This window comes from Schistocerca gregaria, chromosome 3 (genome assembly GCF_023897955.1).
Source record: "Schistocerca gregaria isolate iqSchGreg1 chromosome 3, iqSchGreg1.2, whole genome shotgun sequence".
NCBI lineage: Eukaryota > Metazoa > Arthropoda > Insecta > Orthoptera > Acrididae > Schistocerca > Schistocerca gregaria.
This window is the reverse complement of record NC_064922.1, coordinates 861,776,189-861,800,112: the sequence shown is the minus strand read 5'-3', so window position 1 is coordinate 861,800,112 and position 23,924 is coordinate 861,776,189. Positions and strand designations below refer to the sequence as shown.

General features: G+C 43.4%; 1 protein-coding gene across 2 annotated transcripts in view; it reads left to right on the top strand.

Annotated features, from left to right (window-relative positions):
- Positions 1-23,924, top strand: part of LOC126354875 (rho guanine nucleotide exchange factor 26-like) — a 444,136-nt gene that overhangs the window by 227,000 nt on the left and 193,212 nt on the right. The gene's annotated exons all lie outside the window — the stretch shown is intronic.

Below are 23,924 nucleotides of genomic sequence, written 5' to 3'. Positions count from 1 at the left end.
CCGGTAAAACATCAAATCTCCAACATCACTGCTGCCGGAAAAAGATCGTGCAAGAACGAGACCAACGACGACTGAAGAGAATCGCTCAACGTGACAGAAATTCAACCCTTCCGCAAAACTGTTGCGGATTTCAGTGCTGACCCATCAAAAAGTGTGAGCATGCGAACCATTCAACGAAATATCATCGATATGGGCCTTCAGAGCCGTAGTGAAACTTCCCTTTTGTCTGTAAAGAATGACAGTTCTGGAAAAAAAGTTTTACGTAATTTGATTTTCAAACAGCTGAGCAAAAATGAACGTACTCAGACAGTTCTCTCTTTACTTATTCTGATCATCACTAAACTGACACATAATATTTTTAGCGCAAAGCGATCTGAGTTTCAATATTCCCTACAAAAGAATGGCTGTGACTTACAATAACCTGTACCTTTCATGAATCACTTGCCTCACAAAAATCTTCGTTACTCAAACTACTGCAATAAAGCGAGCGCCAATACTGCCAGCTAAATAAAAGATTCTAACTACTGATAGGCATAGTTAGCAAATGAAAGATTTTGATGTAGAACAATCGATGTATTTACCTTAATAGTGTTTAAAAGTCATTATATATATAAAGTCAGTTCATGACATGCAATTAAACAAATTTCCTTTTTCTGACGGACACACGTCCAGATCGTCCGGTCAAAACTCTGGCATCTCCCCCCCCCCCCCCCACACACACACACACACATACACATCTACCACTGCTGGCGGCTCGCCTCTAACTGCCCAACGCTGCACTAGCTAATATTCCAACAGTGAGTCTAACCAGCCACAGACTGCACACAGCGCAGTCAGGAATTTTCATACGGAGCTGTACGTGGCGTTGCCAAAATAAAAACCTAAACAGCCTACTTACCCCTGATGAATGCACGACACGCTTCCGCCTCGCCTGGGCCCCTCGACGCAGGCATTGGACGGTTGATGACTGGAATCCTGCTGCCTCGTCGGACGGGTCTCGTTTCAAATTCTATCGAGCGGATGGGCATATACGGTATGGAAGCAACCTCATGAATCGATGGACCCTGCACGTCAGCAGGGGATTGCTGAAGCTGGTGGAGGCTGTGTAACGGTGTGCGGCGTGTGCAGTAAGAGTTATATGGGACTGCTGATACTTCTAGACACGAACCTGAGACAGGTGACACGTACGTAAGCATCCTGTCTGGTCCCCTGCTTCCATTTAAGGCCATTGTCCACTACGACGGACTTGGGCAATTCCAGCATGGAAAATGTGACACCCCACACGTCGAGAATTGCTACAGAATGGCACCAGGAACATTTTTCTGAGTTTAAACACTTCCCCTTTCCACCAAATTCTCCAGACATGAACATTATTGAGCATATCTGAGATGGATTGCAACGTGCTATTCAGAAGAGATCTCCACCCCCTCGTACTGTCATGGATTAATGCGCAGCCCTGCTGGATTCATGGTGTCAGTTCCCTCCAGCACTACCTCAGACATTAGTTTAGTCCTTGTCATGTCGTGTTACGGCACTTCTGCGTGCTCGCGGGGTCCTACACGATATTAGGCAGGTGCACCAGTTTCTTTGGCTCTTCAGTGTATATAAGTCGTGACATTTTCAACCGTTGTCTGAAACCACTTGGCATGTACACAGAGGTGACAAATGTCGTGTCGGACTTCCTTTTGCACAGTGTAGTGCAGTAACGCCAAGTTGCATTGACTCAACAAGTAGTTGGAAGACCCCTGAAGAAATATTGAGCCACGCTGCGTCTGTAAACATCCATATTTGCGAAAGTGCTGCCCTTGCAGGATTTTGTGTACGAACTGACCTCTCGATTACGTCCCAGAAATGTTCGATGGGATTCATGTCGGACGATCTGGATGGCCAAATCATCTCCCGAACTGTCCAGAATGTTGTTCAAACCAGTCCCGAGCAGCTGTGGCCCGGTGGCATTGCTCATTGTCATTGGGAACATGAAGTCTATGAACTGCTGCAAATGGTTTCAGTAGGTTCAGCTGCACCAGAGAACCGAATCCATTCCATGTAAACACAGCCCATAGCAGTATGGAGCCACCAGCAGATTGGACAGTGCCTTGTTAACAACCACGGTCCAGGGCTTCAGTGGGCCTGCACCACAATGGAACCCTACCATCACCACAACGGAACCCTACCATCAACTCTTACGAACTGAAATCTGGACTCATCAAGCCATGGTTTCCCAATCGCTTATGGTCCAGCGCACACTGCAACGAAGCCAGGAGAGAGGCTGCAGGGTATGCAATGATAGCAAAAGCACTCGCATCGGCCGTCTGCTGCAGTAACCAATTTATGCGAACTTCGTCGCACTGTCCTAACAAATACGTTCGTCATACGTCCTACACTCACTTCTGCGTTTATTTCATGCAGTTTTGATTGTCTGTTAGCACTGACAACTCTACGCAAGCGCTGTTGCTCTCGGTCGTTAAGTGAAGGTCGTCGGCCAGTGCGTCATACGTGGTGAGAGGTAATGACTGAAATTTGGCATTATCTGCACACTCTAGACAGTGTGCATCTCGGAATATTGAATTCCCTGACGATTTCCGAAATGGAATGTCTCATACGTCTAGCTATCATTTGGTGTTCAACTCCGTGAATTCCCTTCACGCGGCCGTGATAACGTCGAAAAACTAAAAATGACAGTTCCGCCGATAAATTTCCCTTTTTATACCTTGTGTTTGCGATACTACTGCCATCTGTATATTTGCATATCGCTATCCCATGACTTTCGTTACCTCAATGTATACTCTGACGAGGCGAAAGATTACATCCACCAACTTAATCACGTTTTGGGACCCTTTATCGGCGTGCAAGAGCGATTCTTCATGATGTGGATTCGCCAAATTTCGGAGGTATGTGCTACCTGGTGTCTACGGACGTGTCACGCAATTCCAGTGAAATACGGGCCGGCGGTTTGAAGGCTTGTAACTGGCAACTGATAGTACACCGCAAGTTTTCTGTCGGGTCAGATCATGCGAATTCGGACTCCGTGAAATTATGTGGTTCAAATGGCTCTAAGGACTACGGACTTAACATCTGAGGTCATCAGTCCCCTAGAACTTAGAACTACTTAAACCTATGTAAACTAAGGAAGGACATCACACACACCCAAGCTCGAGGCAGGATTTGAACCTGCCACCGTTGCAGCACCGCGGTTCCGGACTGAAGCGCATAGAATCGCTCGGTCACAGCGGCCGTCTCCGTGACATCAACGTGAGTTCACTGTCATCCCCCTGAAAATAGTGTAGCACGATTCTGGCCTTGCGGCATGGACACTTACATTGCTGGAAGTCGGTTTAGCCTTGGCGTTGTAGGACATATACTAATGGTTTTACCGTATTAAGTAAGCAATCCACTTATTCCTTCTCCGCTCTATTTCTTCGCCATTTCTTTGCAAGACCCACTGATAGTTAGGTTTATCAGTCCACTTTAACATGCCTCCAGCACCATACCTGAAGTGTTTCAAAAAATTTCATTCCAGTCTTTCCTGAGGTCCATGTTTCACAGTCATACAGTGTTATGCTCTAACTGCAGCTCTTAACCACCTTTTTCTCATTTCAGTATTTATGACCTTTGTACAAAGCATTTTTCTTCTGTCCACGAACGTTGGTTTTGCTACTCTTTTTTTTCATATCATCTTTGCTTCTTCAGTTACCTTACTTCCTAAGTGTTTGTTTGATCTTCCTTGTTTCGTTTTATTTTCTTTCCTATAATTTTGATGTTTATTTCTTCTGTTTCCGTATATCACATGAGGGTTTGTCCGTTTTTTGAGTTAAGTTCCATTTTTTTACTCCTCTCTTTCCATGTATCCATAACTTTTAAGATTCTTTGGACATAATTTCATCTGGAGCTAGTAGGGCTCCGTCAGCTGCAGGGTTAAACAAGTGTCTCTTCCATTTATACTGATTCCTGCACAGCCGTGTTAGCACTCGTTTATTGCCTGTTCTATGTAGACGTGGAATAGATGTCCGAAAGAACATATACTATCTTCATGCAGTTAAGGCTAAACGGCCATTCACTTCCTCCTCCTGTGCGGATGCACACGTATTGCCCGAACTCTTACGAGACTCGGTAAGATTGTCTGCCGCGAGTAATGAGTGTAATGGGCAGAGACACTACGAATGTAGAGTGTGGACATGAAGTTGGGAATGTGGGTGTCACGGGGAGCGTGCAAGGGATAAGTCCCTGCAGGCGCACTATCCTCTGTGCCCTCGGGGGCTCAGATGGAGAGAGCGTCTGCCATGTAAGCAGGAGATCCCTGGTTCGTCGGGGCACACATTTTCAACTGTTTTCGGTGAGGTGTACCAACGCCTGTCGACAGCGTCGAGTCTTGGTTTGATTATCATTTCATTCTAGAGCGCTGCAAGGTCACCAGATGGTGTCTGTTCTTTCGGACATGTCCATACCATTCCGCAGCTCGTGGTCGTGCGGTAGCGTTCTCGCTTCCCACGCCCGGGTTCCCAGGTTCGATTCCCGGCGGGATCAGGGATTTTCTCTGCCTCATGACGATTGGGTGTTGTGTGATGTCCTTAGGTTAGTTGCGTTTAAGTAGTTTCAAGTTCTAGGGGACTGATGACCATAGATGTTAAGTCCCATAGTGCTCAGAGCCATTTGAACAGATACCATCTTCATATAACTGTTCTGGTTCGCAATAAAACATTTTCATATATTGTTTCCACCTAGACGTCACTTCACCATTTTCCATAAGTATTTTTCCTTTCTTGAAGTAGATTCAGTTGATGTCATCTTTTCGTTTTCCAAAATGCTTTCTTATCTAGTTATGTGCCTTAAAACTATTTTTTTTAGTTCACGCATTTTTCTGTAACTTTTTTGCTTCCGTGTTAAGTTTCTTACTTTATTGTATTCTGATTCATCTTCCCCTTTTCACTTCCTTCGTAGTGCTTTATTGCTGTTATTTGCTCTTTTACCCATAGTTTCTTTCCTTTTTTTGTGAGAGGCTTATTGTGTCGCTTCCTGCAGTTATTACTGTCTTTCAGATTTTACCAGAAGAGTTTCTTGTGTGCCTACTTTGTCTTCCTGTTATAATTTCACATAATTTTTGTAATTCCTCCCCCCCCCCCCCCCCAAACCACCACCACGACCACCGCTTAAAACTTTTAATTCATCTGTTGCTCAGCTCTCAGGTTTTGGTTTCAATGTGTAGTTTACTGTTGTAGTTTGTACTGCTCTGCTAGTGAGGTACGGTCGCTGCACGTATTATCAGCGGCACAGCAACGTTCGCTTTGACTTGCTTTCCCAGCTTAAGGATCGGGAAACTACCGCCAGGACGGCTGAGAAGAATTTCCGTTGTACTGGATCTCATTGCATGGCTTCTCTTTCGGTTTTTAATTTCCCACTATCATGACGAAGTATAATCGAAGCACCAACATTCGTGTGTATGTTCTTCAGGGAAATAACGTAGTAGGACTGTTAAGAGATATTTTCCTTAAATTCAGTCATAAACTTTCACAAACCCTATGAATACCATGGAAAGTGTCTATGATACTCATTTTTTCAGTGTATGAATCAGGTCATGAATTACAAACGTTTCATTGCCTTTTCAAAAAGGAATACATTTGTAAGTGATGGCAATTTTAGTGAATACTTCGTATATTGCGGAGAGGAGGATGAGACTTCACAGTTCGTCTCTACTGAAACACCTTTATCCCCTCATTACTTCCCTTTTTTACTATATCGAAGTGCTTTGTCCAGATCATCTGGCATTTCTTGTGCAGTGTCGTAACTTCCATTAGTAGTTGTAATTTTCACTCGTCAGACGTGTACAGGGTAACAAAATATACAAATTTCGAGGAGTTGGAGATCGTCGGGGCCCTTCTACGTTGTTAACAAATAAGTGTCCCGAGGAACGTGCTTTGAGCTGAAAGGCAACCAACGTTGTTTGGGACTGGTTGCAACTGCCGCTTTGACTTCAATTATCAATCACCTGCACCCAGTTTCCTAAGTATACAATTAAGTTACAGTGAACTGGCCAGGTATTATAAATTACTGAAGCTAAAACGAATTGATTCTCTTATTACAAAGTTTATTTCAGCAAATTCCATAAACACTGTTCCTGGTACCTATTATGAGGCTGAGTCAGTATTAACCGCAAAGTGCTGTACAGATATTGATTAAAACAAAGCATTAGAGTCTGTAGACCGGTTAGTGAGCCCCTGTGCAACGTAGGTAACACAGTAAAATTTCAAGGTTTCTGAGCAATGACGCCGCAAGTGACTCACTGTTCGACAAACGAAGCATAAGTAGCGACTGTTCAATGAACAACGAAAATTATGAGTCCCAGGTCTAGGTACTGCAAATAATTAAAAGTTCTGACTGAACCACCAGTTAGCCGCGCGATGTCTAAGGCGACTTGTCACGGTCACGCAGCTAGCTTCCCCCCCCCCCCCCCCCCCACCACCACCCCCCACCCCCTCACCGTCACCGTCGGAGGTTCGAGTCCTCCCTCGGGCATGAAGTAGTGTGTAAGCTTAGGGTCCGATGACCTCAGCAAAAGTTCCGACTGAACCACCAGCTAGCCGCGCGATGTCTAAGGCGACTTGTCACGGTCACGCAGCTAGCTTCCCCCCCCCCCGCCCCCCCCCCCCCCCCCCACCGTCACCGTCGGAGGTTCGAGTCCTCCCTCGGGCATTTAGTAGTGTGTAAGCTTAGGGTCCGATGACCTCAGCAGTTTGGTCCCATAAGATCTTACCACAAATCTCCAAAAAATTTGAACCACCAGTTACAGATTAATAAAAGTTCCGATTGGGGATAACTGCAGAAAAACTTAAAAATTTGACCGCCATTCAGAACCGGAAGTATTAAAAGTTGTCAGACACGCACTTGGAAAACGTGTCGAAATCCGCGAATACACCAAACGCTACATACGAAGCAGCGTTTGATTCCACTAGCACACAGCCCATTCACTCTGCCCGAGGATACAGCAGATACAGCGGGTCTGGGAAGACGCTGCTTGGGGAGACGGCCCTCCCCATCCCTCGTAATTCCACACCGCCGCCTTACGACGTAGTACGCGTTACTGAGAGTTACATAAGCAGGGGGAGGTGGAATGAAAGTCGAGAAACAGCTGATCGTTCCACTCCCGCTCTTTGAAGTGTAGCTGTGGGACCAGAAATCGACCGTCCAGCATACGTTGCTCTAGAGACGTAGATGTGTGTGCTGTATACAGCTGCTGCTGCACATTTCCCGGGTCCACAGGGAGAAGTGCGCGCACACACACACACACACACACACAGTGTGTTATCGACAGGACGCGCAGCCAGATACGCGGCAGCCTGTGTTCCGGGAAGTCTACTGCCCTCTGTCGTTCGCAGCTGCTTCCCCCTACCCCCTCCAATCATCACTCTCTCCCTCCTATCCGTGAGCAACTACAACGCGTCGCGAGCTGCCGGCTGACACACTTGGCTAAACATTATTCTACTAACCAAGTTAAAAAAAGAAAAGAAAAGAAAAGAAAGAAGAAAAGCTTGAGGCGGCCATGGTCTGCACCTTTCCAGCGCGACGTGAGATTTGACGTTTAAGACTGACTTAGTTGTCTTTCGTCGGTCGCAGCTGGAGGACCTGCCTCCCAGAAAGTGTGGCCAACCGCGCGACGTGCTCACCCGACTGCGACTGCAACGCGGTGCCGGCAGTGACGGGGCGTGGATCAGCCGAGCGCCACCAAAACAGCGCTTCCACTCTGCTGTTTGGTTACAGACTGAAGCAAGGGCGACTCCTGTAGCGCCAGAAGTATTAAAAGTGTGGGAGGAAATGTAACAGCTCGCCGTGGAGGAGCGTTGACGCCGAGGGAAATATCGAGAACCGACGACGAAAAAGAAGTCTAACTTGTCTCGTTTTGGAGACACGGAGATGACTGAAGATTTTCATGTTTGATGTTCATTGTTAAAGATAATAGCCACTAAACTTCGAAAAATCATCTCCTGCCTCTGTTCAGTGTATGTCTGACGTATCATTGCGACAACGATATGTTGTGCTGCGGATCAGTTCAAATGGTTTAAATGGCTCTGAGCACTATGGGACTTAACATCTGAAGTCATCAGTCCCCTAGAACTTAGAACTACTTAAACCTAACTAACCTAAGGACATCACGCACCCCCATGCCCGGGGCAGGATTCGAACCTGCGACCGTAGAGATCGAGCGGTTCCAGACTGTAGCGCCTAGAACCGCTCGGCCACCCCGGCCAGCTGCGGATCAGTACAAAACGTTTTACTTTACTTGTGTTTTGAGACACTGAAACATAGAAATCTTGATGCTCTTCCACGTTATATGAACGCATCGCAAAAAGTCTCAAGAAGGAATATAAATACAGGGTAAGTCAGGACGAAAGGTATATGCTTTGAGCCGTGATATTAGTGATTCTGAATAAAAAATTTCATATGGACACATGCCCTATTACGAATGTTATCCGAGATGAAACAGATTTTATGTGCATTGTTATTTATAATTTGTATTATTTAGCCATCGTCATTGTTTACAACCTATCACAGTAGTGTAGAGGAAGTTAAGGCGAACAATTTGATATGGGACATTTGTAGTAAATCGGTTCGGGAAACTACCTGAAATTGGCCTACAAAAGCTACCTAAGCTGCAGAGCCTGCTCGCGTCGCACGATTTTCAGTATTCTCGTGCTTTTTATTTTTAACTATTAACGCTAGATAAAAAAGAAATATGACTTCTTTCTACTAAATTTAATATCGTACTAAGACACGTTTTGGCTAAGGTGTGTGGCTTCCGAACTATTCAGGAAAAAGTACCAAGTGATACTGAATGTATCTCGGAAACCATTGGAAGTACGACATACGTTCATATGAAACTTTTCCCAGAATCACCAAAACTATCCATCAAATCATATACATCCTGACTCACGCTATTCTTGAGACTGACGAATTTAGCAAATTTTGTTGTAATGTCCATGGAATCATTAAGAGACATGGTTTGTGTAACTATTGTCGTTTACTTCATTCGTGGGCTAGTCTGTCGCATAGCGAACGAGAAAAGACTAACGAGCAGTGTACTACTAACATTACATCACGATTGTGTGACAATAAAAATATGCTAACTTTCCTTTTGCTGATAGTGCCATAAAATTCTTCAGTTTAGCTGTGAGAAGTTCTTCATTCTACAATAATAGTACGAGACATTATTAGCTGGACATTACATGATGCCAAGTCACACGACACAAAGTTTATACGCTTATTTTCAAAGCCACCACTGTACCAGGCTTATATTTACCTACATAATCGTTCAGTTACGTAATCCATACTAGTTAAGTGTACAACAGCTTCATTCTAAAGAAGCCTAAAAAAAACTACTACGAAAAATCTGATTTGCAGCTTATCGTTAAAGATCTGTCTTCAGTACTTGGAAATTTGTGGTAAGGTCTTACGGGACAAAACTGCTGACGTCATCGGTCCCTCAGCTTACACATTACGTAATCTAACTTAAAGTAACTTACGCTAAGGACAACACGTTTCACATCACTTTACTACGCACATTGCTTTCATGTCATTTGCGTACCAATGAGCACAGGACACCTCGCGGTTGCCGTGCGTCAGGTACAAGACTGCGTTGTGATGGCTTCCATTAGCTCAACACAAATCGTAGTGAAACGGTCTTGGAAGGTTCTTAGGGTTTCATTACATCGTTTTCCGTAGCATTTTGCCAATGTCTGCACCACAGAGGTTCTTTTTATTTATTATGGCCGTTTTTGGTTCTCTTCGGGAACCGTCTTCAAATATAGCGGCCAAAAATTAAAATTCAGATATCTTGTGTACGATTGTATATGCATTCTTCGTGTCGCCCTGTTCCCTTTCTTCTAATTTTACTGTATTTATAATTGCCAGTGAAGCTGAATGTGTGTTGTGGACTCACAGACAATTCATTTTTCTTTAGGGCCAAATTTTGTTGTCACTGTTTTTTAACAGGGGGTTCAAATGACTCTGAGCACTATGGGACTTAACATCTGTGGTCATCAGTCCCCTACAACTTAGAACTACTTAAACCTAACCAACCTTAGGACATCACACACATCTATGCCCGAGGCAGTATTCGAAACTGCGACTGTAGCAGCCTCGCGGTTCCGGACTGAACGCCTAGAACTGTTTTTTAAAGTACAAGAGAGATCCAATAAGCAGCTTTCCGTACTTTATAAAAAACGTTACACACGTTTTATCATGCTCAAGTGATTTTATTGACATTGTACAATGCTTCTGTTACTTTTTTACATAGTCGCCATGTTTTTCAAGCATTTTTGGTAACGTGATGAAAGTTTTTCCGAACCAGTCTTGTACCAGGTCGAGTCTTGTGCTCGTCTTGGGGAAACTGCGAGCTACCGTCAAAAGAAAGCGTCCCGGACTTCTGTCTCGCCAAGTTCACTTCCTTGGTGATAACACTCGGCCCGTCGCAGCTCGAATCACCCAGGCGGAACTCTGATGATTCGACTGCGAAGTGTTCCCGCATCGTTCATATTGGTCAGATGTTCCTCAAACTCAAAGGTCGTATTGGAGTTACGTCGCATAGACAGTGAGCAGTTGGCTACGATCACAGCACCAGAGTCGATAAAACACTTTTTTGGAGGAACTTGTCACGTTACCAAAAATGCTTGGAAAAATATGGCAACTGTGTGGAAAACTAACAGAAGCATTGTATAATGCCAATAATATTATTTGAACGTGACAAAGTGAGTGTAATGTTTTTTGTATAAAATAGTGAAATTCACTTAATGGACGCATCCCGTACACTGCACTTCTATTAATGGCTCAAATGGCTCTAAGCGCTATGGGACTTCACATCTGAGGTCATCAGTCCCCTAGACTTAGAACTTCTTAAACCTAACTACAGATTCATGGCCGAGGGCCGAGGCATGATTCGAACCTGCGACCGTAGCAGCCGCGTGGTTACGGTCTGAAGCCCCTAGAACCGCTCGGTCACAGCGGCCGGCACTTACTATTATTTTTATATATCTAACTAAATATGTAAATATTTGTTGTATACAGGGCGTTTCAAAAAGGTACGGCCAAACTTTCAGGAAACATAAACAAAAGATGTTACGTGGACATGTGTCCGGAAACGCTTAATTTCCATGTTAGAACTCATTTTAGTTTCCTCGATTCACCGCCAGTTGCCCAATTGAAGAAAGGTAATGTTGACTTCGGTGCTCGTGTTAATATGCGACTCATTGCTCTACAGTACTAGCATAAAGCACGTCAGTACGTAGCATCAACAGCTCAGTTTTCATCACGAACGTGGTTTTGCAGTCAGTGCAATGTTTACAAATGCAGAGTTGGCAGATGCCCATTTGATGTATGGATTAGCACGGGGCAATAGCCGTTGCGCGGTACGTTTGTATCGAGACAGATTTCCAGAACGAAGGTGTCCCGACAGGAAGACATTCGAAGCAATTAATCGGCGTGTTAGGGAGCACGGAACATTCCAGCCTATGACTCGCGACCGGGGAAGACATAGAACGACGAGGACACCTGCAATGGACGAGGCAATTCCTCGTGCAGTTGACGATAACCCTAATGTCAGCGTCAGAGAAGTTGCTGCTGTACAAGGTAACGTTGACCACGTCACTGTATGGAGAGTGCTACTGGAGAACCAGTTGTTTCCGTACGATGTACAGCGTATGCAGGCACTATCAGCAGCTGATTGGCCTCCACAGGTACACTTCTGCAAATGGTTCATCCAACAATGTCTCAATCCTCATTTCAGTGCAAATGTTCTCTTTACGGATGAGGCTTCATTCCAACGTGATCAAATTGTAAATTTTCACGATCAACATGTGTGGGCTGACGAGAATCCGCACACAATTGTGCAATCACGACATCAACACAGATTTTCTGTGAACGTTTGGGCAGGCATTGTTGGTGAAGTCTCGATTGGGCCCCATGTTCTTCCACCTACGCTCAGTGGAGCACGTTATCATGATTTCATATGGGATACTCTACCTGTGCTGCTAGAACATGTGCCTTTACAAGTACGACGCAATATGTGGTTGATGTACGATGGAGCTCCTGCACATTTCAGTCGAAGTGTTCGTACGCTTCTCAACAACAGATTCGGTGACCGATGGATTGGTAGAGGCGGACCAATTCCGTGGCCTCCACGCTCTCCTGACCTCAACCCTCTTGACTTTCATTTATGGGGGCATTGAAAGATCGTGTCTACGCAACCCCGGTACCAAATGTTGAGACTCTTCGTGCTCGTATTGTGGACGGCTGTGATACAGTACGCCATTCTCCAGGGCTGCATCAGCGCATCAGGGATTCGATGCGACGGAGGGCGGATGCATGTATCCTCGCTAACGGAGGACATTTTGAACATTTCCTGTAACAAAGTGTTTGAAGTCACGCTTGTACGTTCTGTTGCTGGGTGTTTCCATTCCATCATTTATGTGATTTGAAGAGAAGTAATAAAATGAGCTCTAACATGAAAAGTAATCGTTTCCGGACACATGTCCACATAACATCTTTTCTTTCTTTGTGTGTGAGGAATGTTTCGCCGTACCTTTCTGTAACACCCTGTATACAGGATGAATCAGGAAGATATACAAATATTTTAATATGTTATTCGACAAGTAAAACTAAAGAAAACTCATATAAACATAGGTCCGCAAATGTTTAATTACGGAGTTAGGGCCAATAAAAGATTTTGCCCGAAATTTAGCAACTTCGCTAATATGAAGCCATCGCATAACTGTGCGAGGTTAAAGTAAAGCACGATTTCCGTTTATTTTGTTGTTATTGATCTAGTGAATCTAATAAAACATGTCCCAGACGTGTATCTGCACTAGTTTCCCAGAAAATCCGGAGAAACAAAGAAGTAATTTCGTAAATTTTTTTATTTATTAACTACTTGGTCCAATTTGTTTTTTAAATTCCAGACAACAGAAGTTGTAGACAGTTAAAGTTTGGAAAAGTGATGGTAATAACGTTAGCTGAAACTGTATGAATGTGTTAGATAATGTGCTTTTATTAATACCATAGCACACTCGTATTCATGTTAAACCGGAAAAAAACAAAGCTCAGTGTTAAGGAAGTTGTACAGTGTACAAACAATTTCAGAATACATTCACGATAAATGTTCAAAAATGACTCGAATGAGTTCCATACATTTAGTTGCACGTGTATGAACAGATTTTGCTGCACAGGTTTGTTCTTCATTTCACGTATTGCTTTTATAATGCGAGCAAGTAATGCCTCACGTGTATTGACGTTGTCCTCACAAACTATGTCTTTCATCCATCCCCATATAGAAAAATCCAATGGTGTTTTTTTCCTGATCTTACGTTGTTCGTAATTAGTCGTTGTGTATGTTCGCGGCGGACGTCCCATGACAACTGTTACCAAAGTTCATCGTTGACCTGTTCACTCAGTTTTCTTTTTTCCTTTTCTTGTTGCAGAGGGCAGCTAACCCTCTGTCGGAACACGCTGAGCTACCGTGCCGGGTGTTAAATCGGGCGATCTCGGTGGCCACGGTAGCGAAGCTGCTAAATTTCAGGCAAAATCTTTTATTTGCCGTAACGCCTAACAAAAGATTTGCGGACCTGTGTTCATATGAATTTTTTTAACTTTATTTGTATGATATACTAAAATATTTGCACATCTTCGTGAATCACGCTGTATAAATGATTTTCAATCAATGTCCGTTATTCTACGCTAACTTTTAATTTTACGAACTTTGGATAAAATGATAAAAATTAATGTAAATGGACCTGTATTTTATATATAAAACAAGAGAATGTCGCATTATTTTGCGGCTGCATGGTTCTGTTTCATGAAATGAGTGGGAGAGAGGCCGAAGGTCCTGTCAAACTCATAGACACTGACGCGACTTCGTTATTCTCAATTGATCACGTAACTGAAGTGCTTTAATTTAAATATACGCGCGCTACAAGCTGTGTCAGCTACTATGCCATTTTAATCACTGCTTTCATAAGGCATCATATTTTGGGGTAATTTATCATAAGACAAAAAGTATTCACTGAACGACACCATGTAATCAGAATAATAGCTGGAGCCCACCGAAGATCACCTTACAGACATTTAACTGAGCAACTCGGGAGATTCACAGCACCTTTGCAATACATACATTCTCTTATGAAATTTGTTATTAAAATCCACCCCAGTTCAAAAGTAACAGCGAAGTGCATAGCTACAAAACGAGAAGAAACGACGATCTTCACTTTTCTGGGTTAAATCTGAATTTGGTACAGCAAGGGGTAAATTATAATATCACAAAAATCTTTGGTCATTTGCCAAATAGCATTAAAAGTCTGGCAGATTAAAAGCAAATTAAACGCATTTCTGAATGACAGCTCCTTGTACTGAATAGATGAATTTTTAGATATGTAGTAGTAACTGTAAAAAATAAAATCGAATAAAATAACTTAATTTGTGTAAAGAAAACTTATGTTGAAGTGAAACATTCCACATCATTACGAAATGTCGTATTCATGATCTGTGGAACAAGTATTAATATACACTACTGGCCATTAAAATTGCTACACCACGAAGATGGCGTGTTACAGACGCGAAATTTAACCGACAGGACGAAGATGCTGTGATACGCAAATAATTAGTTTTTCAGAGCATTCACACACGTGCTGACACGAGGAAAGTTTCCAACCGATTTGTCATACACAAACAGCAGTTGACCGGCATTGCCTGGTGAAACGTTCTTGTGATACCTCGTGTAAGGAGGAGAAATGCGTACCATCACGTTTCCGACTTTGATAAAGGTCGGATTGTAGCCTATCGCGAATGCGGTTATCGTATCGCGACATTGCTGATCGCTTTGGTCGAGATCCAATGACTGTTAGCAGAATATGGAATCGGTGGGTTCAGGAGGGTAATACGGAATGCCCTGCTGGATCCCAACGGCCTCGTGACATTAGCAGTCGAGATGATAGGCATCTTAACCGCATGGTTGTAACGGATCGTGCAGCCACGACTCGATCCCTGAGTCAACAGATGGGGACGTTTGCAAGACGACAACCATCTGCACGAACAGTTCGACGACGTTTGCAGCAGCATGGACTATCAGCTAGGAGACCGTGGTTGCGGTTACCCATGACTCTGCATCACAGACAAGAGCGCCTGCGATGGTGTACTCAACGATGAACCTGAGTGCACGAATGGCAATACGTCATTTTTTCGAATGAATCCAGGTTCTGTTTACAGCATCATGACGGTCGCATCCGTGTTTGGCGACATCGCGGTGAACGCGCATTGGAAGCGTGTATTCGTCATCGCCATAATGGCGTATCACCCGGCGTGATGGTATGGTTACACGTCTCGGACACCTCTTGTTCGCATTGACTGCACTAGGAACAGTGGACGTTACATTTCAGATGTTTTACGGACCCGTGGCTCTACCCTTCATTCGATGCCTGCGAAACCCTACATTTTAGCAGGATAATGCATGACCGCATGTTGCAGGTCCTGTACGGGCCTTTCTGTATACAGAAAATGTTCGACTGCTGCCCTGGCCATCACATTCTCCAGAACTCTCACCAACTGAAAACGTCTAGTCAATGGTGGCCGAGCAGCTGGCTCATCAGAATACGCAAGTCACTACTGTTGATGAACTGTGGTATCGTGTTGAAGCTGCATGAGCAGCTGTACCTGTACACGTCATCCAAGCTCTGTTTGACTCAATGCCCATGCGTATCAAGGCCGTTATTATGGTCAGAGGTGGTTGTTCTGGGTACTGATTTCTCAGGATCTATTCACCCAAATTGCGTGAAAATCTAATCGCATGTGAGTTCTACTATATTTGTCCAATGAATATCCGTTTACGAGGGCTATGCCGAAAGTTTTTAGCAGAGTGTGTGAAAAAACAATTTATTTGCAAAAAAACTTTTACACCTTTTCAAAATACTCTCCATTAGCATGTATACCTTTTTGCATTTTCTGAAACCACTTAGATAAGTGTCAGTTTAAGCTTCTTTTGCGATGTCACTTAGTGCAGTCTTGTATGCTGAAATGGGCTCTTCATCTGATGAAAACTACTGCCCTCGAATTTTTTCCTTAGTCTTAGGGAGCAGAAAGAAGTCGCTGGGGGTTAGGTCAGGTGAAGAGGGGGGATGGGGTAACACTTGCACTTTTTCCTTCTCCAGAAAGTTCATAGTTCTGGCAGCCCTGTGCGCAGATGCATTGTCATGATGCAACAGAAGGTGCCCACTCTTGGACTTTGGATGCTGTGGCTTCCATGTGGCGATGTCTTTTGGAGGACAATTGTTCACCTACCATTCAGCATTGACTGTACGACGTGTGTCCAAGGTCACAGAGGTGAGATGCCCGATCTTTGCGAAAAAAGTTGCCACCATCTTTCTTCCCGAGCTCCGACTTTGTCGAACTTTTGTGGGTGGTTCCTCCCCTGGAAAGCACCACACAGAAGATTGTTTCTTCGTTTCAGGTTCATAATGGTAGACCCACGTTTCATCACCTGTGACGATATTGTAGGTGCCTTGGGACTTCCCTCCATTGAATTTTTCGAGCGTGAAATGACACCAGTCCACTCTCGCCCCCTTTTGGCTTTCTGTCAGGGAATGTGGCACCCAACGGGCACATCTCTTAGTAAGGCCTAAGTGACTATGAATGACGGTCTGTGCTGCTGTTGATCCAATATTTAGGGTCTCTTCAATGTTGCAAAATGTAAGATGTGGGTCTTCTTTGAGCATTTTCCTCACAGCATCAATGTTTTCAGGAGTCACAGCTGTTGCTGGCCAACCGATTCATCTTCAATTGACTGCCGACCCCTCGAAACTCGCGAAACCAAGTTACAACTGTGGCCCTAGAAGGGGAAGCTTCACCAAAAACATGCAGCAAAGAAAAATGGTATTCTTCGGCACTTAAAAACTTTTTATAATCGTAAAAACTCATGGCGCTAAAGTCGCGGCGCGACAGCTCCATCCTGCACCGTCTCTGACTCAGTACTGCCTGTGCTTTCTTACCGCGATGTGGGGGGGGGGGGGGGGGGGGGAGGGGGGGGATCACCGCTAACCAGGGGCTGCGCGCGCACGTCTCAAGGTCCAGAAACATCGCTCTTTCGAATGAAAACAACCCCATTGTCCTCCGCCTTATGGTTCATGGGCTGCTAGAAACTTTCAGCATAGCCCTCGTATCATCTGCATTTCTTCTTGGTGTAGCAGTTTTAATGACCAGTAGTGTATGTGAATGTAGGAGGATTGCATTAGACATACTTCAGTGTCTGTTCCTCTTCATAACACGTTAGTGTTATACTAAATTCTCTGGAAGTTCGTTGTATTTTCATACGGTAGTTCTAACGATGATTTCTAGAGAGAAGAACTGTTCATATTTAAAAAAAAGGAATATTTGTGATATACAAGGTGAAAAAACTTACAATGTCTAACGAGAGCCAATTCACAGCTTACAAAAGTGTCGTCTTCTGTTTAGGTGTTAGTAAGCGGGCCAAATAAAAGTAATTAGTAGCACCCACCCGCACCCCTCCTCTCTCAGGTGACGTGACGCTAACGCCGTGTAGCACAACCCACTCACCCCGAAGTTCAGAGAGGAAGTGTGTCCAGAGATGTCTCCAGACACGCCACGCCCAGCTTGAAGCCTCTCGTTGAGCGCTAGGTCCTGTACAGCTGCCAGACTGTGTGGATGTTGACTGGTACGTTTCACCCTCTGTTCCCTATGTGCACAAATGAAGGAAGCCACAATTATTTACCCTGATGGCTCAAAAACATCGTTAGGTGTAGGGAGTGCCTATATTGTTGGCGACACTCCAAATCGATTTCGGCTTCCCGACCAGTGTTCGGTTTATACTGCGGAGCTTTACGCTGTTCTCCATGCTGTCCAACACATTCGTCGCCTTCAGCGGATACAGTATGTTATCTGTTCAGATTCTTTCAGCTCTCTCCTCACTCTCCCAGCTCTCTACCCTGTCCACCCTCTGGTCCACCGGATTCAGGACTGCCTACGCTTGTTCCACTTGGGGGGCGTCTCTGTGGCGTTCCTCTGGATCCCAGGACATGTTGGTAGCTGAGGAAACGAGGCGGCCGACATAGCGGCCAAGGCTGGAGTCTCTCTTCTTCGGCCAGCTATTGGCACGATTCCCTTCGCCGATCTACGGAATGTTTTATGTCGTCATGTTGTTCTTTTATGGAATGCACATTGGTCGACACTTCCCAATAATAAATTGCGGGGCGTGAAAGCTCTTCCCTGTGCCTGGACCTCTTCCTCCCGAACGCGTCGTCAGGAGGAGGTAATTTTAACTAGACTCCGGATAGGGCACTGTCCTTTTAGCCATCGACATCTTTTAAGTGGCGATCCTCCCCCACTCTGTCCCCACTGCTCTCAGCAGTGGACGGTAAGACACCTTTTACTTGAGTGCCCCTATTTTACTCCGTTACGCGCCCGTCTACAGCTGTCTCCTGATATATCTTCCATTTTAGCAGATGACACGCGCTCAGCCCATCGCGTTCTCGAGTTTATTAGTGCCAGTGAGATGACGTCAGTCATTTGAAGCTCTTTTTGGGGACAACCAACCCCCTTCTACAGTGGTTTTTTTAAGCTTTCCTTCTGTTTTTAGTTTCTCCAATTTTTTTAGTTTCTCCAATTTTTTTAGTTTCTCCAATTTTTTTAGTTTCTCCAATTTTTTTAGTTTCTCCAATTTTTTTAGTTTCTCCAATTTTTTTAGTTTCTCCAATTTTTTTAGTTTCTCCAATTTTTTTAGTTTCTCCAATTTTTTTAGTTTCTCCAATTTTTTTAGTTTCTCCAATTTTTTTAGTTTCTCCAATTTTTTTAGTTTCTCCAATTTTTTTAGTTTCTCCAATTTCTTTTAGTTTCTCCAATTTCTTTTAGTTTCTCCAATTTCTTTTAGTTTCTCCAATTTTTTTTAGTTTCTCCAATTTTTTTTAGTTTCTCCAATTTTTTTAGTTTCTCCAATTTTTTTAGTTTCTCCAATTTTTTTTAGTTTTTCCAATTTTTTTTAGTTTTTCCAATTTTTTTTAGTTTTTCCAATTTTTTTTAGTTTTTCCAATTTTTTTTAGTTTTTCCAATTTTTTTTAGTTTTTCCAATTTTTTTAGTTTTTCCAATTTTTTTAGTTTTTCCAATTTTTTTAGTTTTTCCAATTTTTTAGTTTTTCCAATTTTTTAGTTTTTCCAATTTTTTAGTTTTTCCAATTTTTTAGTTTTTCCAATTTTTTAGTTTTTCCAATTTTTTAGTTTTTCCAATTTTTTAGTTTTTCCAATTTTTTTTAGTTTTTCCAATTTTTTAGTTTTTCCAATTTTTTTTAGTTTTTCCAATTTTTTTTAGTTTCGTTCCCATTGCTGCTGGTTTCCAGTTCAGTTTCGTTCGCCCCCCCCCTCAAGTCACAGACCGGGCGCTAATGACCGTAGCAGTTTTGCGCCCTAAAACCATAATTTTTTTAGTTTCTCCAATTTTTTTAGTTTCTCCAATTTTTTTAGTTTCTCCAATTTTTTTAGTTTCTCCAATTTTTTTAGTTTCTCCAATTTTTTTAGTTTCTCCAATTTTTTTAGTTTCTCCAATTTTTTTAGTTTCTCCAATTTTTTTAGTTTCTCCAATTTTTTTAGTTTCTCCAATTTCTTTTAGTTTCTCCAATTTCTTTTAGTTTCTCCAATTTCTTTTAGTTTCTCCAATTTTTTTTAGTTTCTCCAATTTTTTTTAGTTTCTCCAATTTTTTTAGTTTCTCCAATTTTTTTAGTTTCTCCAATTTTTTTTAGTTTTTCCAATTTTTTTTAGTTTTTCCAATTTTTTTTAGTTTTTCCAATTTTTTTTAGTTTTTCCAATTTTTTTTAGTTTTTCCAATTTTTTTTAGTTTTTCCAATTTTTTTTAGTTTTTCCAATTTTTTTAGTTTTTCCAATTTTTTTAGTTTTTCCAATTTTTTTAGTTTTTCCAATTTTTTAGTTTTTCCAATTTTTTAGTTTTTCCAATTTTTTAGTTTTTCCAATTTTTTAGTTTTTCCAATTTTTTAGTTTTTCCAATTTTTTAGTTTTTCCAATTTTTTTTAGTTTTTCCAATTTTTTAGTTTTTCCAATTTTTTTTAGTTTTTCCAATTTTTTTTAGTTTCGTTCCCATTGCTGCTGGTTTCCAGTTCAGTTTCGTTCGCCCCCCCCCTCAAGTCACAGACCGGGCGCTAATGACCGTAGCAGTTTTGCGCCCTAAAACCATAACAAAACAAAAGACAGTCTGTTCCAAACCGTCTCGGGCACATCCCGAGGATTTAGCGTACCGGTCGAGGTTCGGCAGGGCACCTCAGGCTTCGTTAGACCAGGAACGTAGCGCGCTGCCTCGTGGAGACGGCTTCTGTCATCTCGAAGACGCGAGTCACCGCTGCACAGTCATCACCAGGACATGAAAGAAATGGCCAGAAAGTCCGAATAAACATCCTGGTTCACGTTCCAGGGTAGCCTGAGTCACTGTATAGACAAAACAACCCCGGAACTTCGCAGAACCAACCGCGGCCTCCACACAAAACGAATCGTTCGGCCGTCGCTGCACTCTCCGCCCCGCACCGTCTCAAAAGGGGCCAAACCGCCACTCCTCGGACGGCGCTACACGCCTTCAAGTCAGCCGCTGTCCAGTTTACGCGTTTTTTAGCCCCTGGAAGACTCGCGGCTGTGTGTGTCATTTCCAGCACAGGCCTTCTGCGGTATACCTCAGTCCTAATGTGGCTGCGTGGTGTAGCAGACAGTAAGAGCCGCTTTGCAATAACAACTGGTCGCTTATTAACACGAAGTATAGCTTCTGAGGACGGTGTCCACACACCTCGATAGCAACTGAAATGTCAGCTCATGACGATGCATGTCAGCTGCTCACACAGATGGGGTGGCGAGGAGCAGGGAGGGTAAAGCCGTCGGCACACGGACCGTGCTGTCGAACGTTAACGTTGAGCGTACCGAACTCAACGGCCTGCTGAACGCTCAGGAACGATGCGACTTGTGCATACGGTACGTGGGCCCCAACGTGGTATACGCGATCGCAACGAACTCCAGCGGGAGTTGTCGGATGTTTCTAGTTCGTAAATCACAATGTTTATTCAACAGGCACGCGTAAAATTCCCACGTTAGCTCCATTAAAACGTTGTTCTGTATGCAATATACACAAATAAAAACTTCAGTGTCGACGTACATGTTTCAAGGGAAAGGGAAAGTACCATGTCCAGTCAATGAGAATAGAGACTTATAAAAGTTCCTTTACAAACAGTGCGACACAAATTTGTAATAGTTCTCCACATAAGATAAACACTATTTTATCTCTCCCACATTCTAGTGAAACCCTAAGGTCTTTCTTACTTGATCACTGTTGCTGCCTAGTAGCCGAATCTTTACAACAGGCAAATTACGAAACTCAAAAGAAAAATGAACAAAATACCTTTATACAAGTAGCGCAAACTGTTCTGTAGATTAAGTCACTCGAACAAACTCACTCCTCAGAAAAAGGTGACCTTATATTTACATAACATCAACTATTGTTGTATATACTTTAACTAATAATAAAGCATCAGGACTTATTATATACGCGAATGTTAGGAAAAATATTTAGACTTGGTGAGGCGCGAATCATCATCAGATCACCTTTCTGGTCATGTATCATCAACGCTACTGACTACGCTTTTTTTTATAAAATTGTTTTGAATTTATTTGTTCAACTGAGTCATTTATAGTTCCGTTTCATCAGTGTCAAGAGTCTGATTTTTGCATTTTGTTCGTTGTTGATCGCTGTGTGTGTTCGTTGCGGACGTCACGTGACATCCGGTCAAGATAGTTTGCTGATCCTTCCACTCAGTTATTTTATTACAGAGCCCAACCAGCTCTCTGACCGAACACGCTGAGCTACCGTGCCGGCTAAAAGAATTATTGTCACTTACGTATTATGAGAGTAGGTCATCGCTAAACTGACAACAGTTCGTTTGTGGCCAATTCTAAGATGTTGGCACTTGCTAAATGCTTTAATCTTAGCTATGTTACTAGCTGAAATTTAATTATAAGAAGTTGTACCAAGAACAATGTGTTTTTGGTGGAGCCTCAGTGTGTCGCTACCTTCAAATGACATACTCTCATAATACACAAGTGACAATAATTCCTTTGCCACGAATACGCTGTCTCCCATTAATTTATTGCAACGAATCACGCAGTTAACAACGGATTTTCGAGTGATTCTGAATTTACTGGTGCTCAGAAACGACATACATAAGATAGGCTTGAACTGAATGCCAATATGGCGCCTCAGAGCTCAATGCTGGAGGGTGATGACGTGCATGTGACGTAGGTGGCGTTGTGCTATCTGATTGGTCAACGCTCAGACGCACGCTCAGAATATCTGACATGTCAGATATTGCTCAGCACGTTCGGAAAGACTCCCGAGCGTGCTATTCCACACTATGACGTCAGAAACACGGCACGCTCAACGCTCGGATGCACGGTCCGTGTTCCGACGGCTTAAAGCCGGTCCGTGCATCCGAACGTTGAGCGTTGAGCGTGCCGAGTTTCTGACGTCATAGCGTGGAATAGCACGCTCGGGAGTCTTTCCGAACGTGCTGAGCGATATCTGGCATGTCAGATATTCTGAGCGTTGACCAATGAGATGGCACAACGCCACCTACGTCACAAGCACGCTGTCTCCCTTCGGAACAGAGTTGTGGGGCGCCATATTGGCATACATTTCAAGCCTATATGTATACATGCCGTTCCGAGCACCAGCAAATTGAGAATCACTGCAAAACCCGTTGTTAAGTGTGTGATTCGTTCCAACGAAATAATGAGAAACATCATATTAGTGGCAAAAGAATTATTGTAACTTGCGTATTATGAGAGTAGGCTATTTGAAGGCAGCGACACACTGAAGATCCACCCAAAACGCATTGTTATTGGTACAATTTGTTATAATTAAATTTCATTTAGTAACATATCTACGATTAAGGTTTTTAGCAAGGCTTAAGATACTATGATTAGTAACGAAAGGTGTGATGTTGGTTTAGCGTAATGAATAGCGTCGCTGTCCACAACTAAGCATTTTTGTTGGGGCTGTGGTTCGCGTCCTGACAACCAATATTTTTCCCCCTAACATTCGGGTTTTTATTAGGTACTGATAGTTTATTATTAGTTTAATGTAAGTACAGACTATAATATTTGATGTTAAGTAAATACAAGTTCACCTCTTGTTGAGAGGTGATTGTTCGATTGGCTTAATATAACGGACAGCTTGCACTATTTCTATAAAGATATTTTGCACCTTTTTCTCTTACGCTTCGTAATTCACATGTTGCAAAGGTTCTGCTGCTGGGTAGGAACAGTGATCAAGTAAGACTGACCTTGGGGTTTTACTAAAATGTGGGAATGATGAAATAATGGTTTTTATTATGCAGAAAAATATTCCAAATTTGTAACGCACTGTTTGTAATGGAACTTTTATAAGCCTGTGTCCTTATTGATAGGACACGGTGCTTCCCCTTTCGTGGACGATGGAAGAAATGTGCGCTTTAATAAAGCTAATGTGGGATTTTTACGCGCTCCCGTTGAGTAAACAGTGTGATTTACGAACTAGAAACATCCGACAACTGCCGCTGGAGTGCGTTGCGATCGCGTATGCCACGTTTGGGCCCACGTACCGTATGCACAAGTCGCATCGTTCCTGAGCGTTCAGCGGCACGTTGAACCTGGCACGCTCAACGTTAACTTTCGACAGCGCGGTCCGTGTGCCGACGGCTTAAGGCTGGCAGCTGACGGGCGGCAGGAAGGTGCCGTAGCAAAGCGGTGCCGCGAGGCGCTGCCAGGTGCACTGAGAGCGCGGCGGCGGAGAAACCTCGCGAAGGCACGGGGGAAGCGGGCGTCGCGGCCGCTGCGTGAGGTCACCTACTAGCAGGTAGCGAAG